We start from the raw sequence: 2,115 nt of genomic DNA on the forward strand, positions 1-2,115 counted from the left end.
ATGCCAACATTTTTTCACAATTTGAATCGTTTCTTTTAAGTTCTTTTCCCCAAAATAAATCAATTTTAAAATCAAATTTGATAGTTCTAAGTATATTCTCATCCATTGTGTGATTCCAATGCACCTTTTATTATGTAATCACAACCTGAGTATTTTATTGAATGACAGATAATTACCTCCAAATGTTTTCCTTTGTTCACATTTGCTGATTAACACCTGTCTAATATGCACATATCCTATTGTTCCAATTACACTGTGCTCCTTCCCAATTATTGTTGGCATTACTGCTGTCTCATTCTGCAACCATCCGAAACAGTTATGTTTTGTTTTTAAACATAGCCACTCTATTCCAGGATATGATTCCCAATTTCCTGGAATGCAGTCCTTGTAAAAAGATTGGATGTTTTTTTTTAAACATAGACCTTATGTGATTTTTTTCCGTTCTGAAGTGTATCCCTACCTTCTGGCAGAGGCCATTCACACAAGAATGACCAAAACTCCAAATATCTGTATTCTGTCTGCAAGTTCAGAAAGAGTACTGGAAGTTAGGTATGTAAAGAGTTGGGACGTGCATCGACGTCGACCGTGACGTATAACAGAGGTACGACATACAGCGTCACTGGGGTGATGTCAGATCGCCTAAAGTTCCGTTTAGACTGCAGGCGATCTATGAAAATATCTAGGGGTCAAGGAGGAGAAATATTGCAACGTAAATGCGTCCCTTATTCCTGTTTCGATCTTTTTAAACAGTCTGTACTCTCGAAAATTGGGAATAATTTCCTGGAATACCGCAACTGTGTTAAAAAAAAATAAGGGACACATTCCCCTTCTGACATTTTACCTCCGCGATCCCTTGATATTTTCACGGATCGATGTCTTGCAAACGCTGCCAAGCACAGGCACCCCCATCCTGGGCATGAACCTGGGTTCGCAGGATTTAAAACTATATGGAACCGCCGGCATTAGAAGCAGTCGAATGCTTCAGAGCAACGCTGTCTCCGCTCTCCAGGGTCCGTACCAGCAGCAAGTACTGTTGTTACAACACCTCTGGCAGCCATGTTCTTCATAAAAGATTCTAATCACCTCGCCTTGACATTCAATGGTATTAACAATTCCTTCTCCAGAAACATGCAAACTTGGGAATGTTGTGCACAGTTCTGGTCACCATTAAGCTGGAAAAGATTTGTGAAAAGGTCGCTGGAACTTGCAGGCTTCCATTTAAAGGTTGCATAGGCTGGGACTTTTCTCCCTGGAGCATAGGATCCTAGGGAAGGGGAGGGAGGTACTTTTAGAGTTTTAATAAATCATGAAGGGCATAATAAGAAGTCTTTTTCCCCAGGATCGGGCAATCTAGAGGGCATAGATTAAAGGTGAGAGGGGAAAGATTTAAAAAGGATCTGAGGGATCTGAAGGATTTCTTCAGACAGAGTGTGATGGGTATATTGAATGAGGTGGCAGCGGAAATGGAAGAAGCGGGAACAATTGAAAGTCATTTACTCAGGTACATGTATAGGAACGGTTAAGACGGATAAGGTCCAAATGCAAGCAAATGGGACTGGATTGGTCAACATGGACAAATTGGGTATGTTTCCATGGAGAAGAACTCTGTGTCTAATGTCCTGGGGTGGGCAGGGGAGGGGCTGGAGGTCATCATTGCCTAGAAACTCATCTGGACCAGTCACTTAAATATTGTCACTATGGATGCAGGTCAGAGGCTGAGCATCATGCTCACCTTATGATATCAAGGGTTTTCCAGCAATGCGTGAGTATGATGACTCCACATCATTCATAACAAACTTTGATTGTCATCTCATTAACTATTTGAAAAATTCTTTCCCTCCACCCCCACCCCACCCCCGCAACAGTGGCTACAAAATGCAGAGGCTACACTAACAGCTCTCACCATTAAAAAAAATAAAGATTTAGAATGTAACATAATGAAATTCTTTAACTTTTCTCACTGTCCAGCGCCCCACAGAAACCTACAGCACCTAGATGTTCCTAGGCGGTCTCCCCTCCAAGTACTGACCAGGCCTGAGATCAGACTATCTCATCAGGCTATGAATAATCGGGAAGCGGCGACAGTCACCGATCGCTCTGACGGGCCGAATGGCT

Source organism: Narcine bancroftii, chromosome 1 (assembly GCF_036971445.1).
Source record: "Narcine bancroftii isolate sNarBan1 chromosome 1, sNarBan1.hap1, whole genome shotgun sequence".
In the NCBI taxonomy this organism is placed as follows: Eukaryota; Metazoa; Chordata; class Chondrichthyes; order Torpediniformes; family Narcinidae; genus Narcine; species Narcine bancroftii.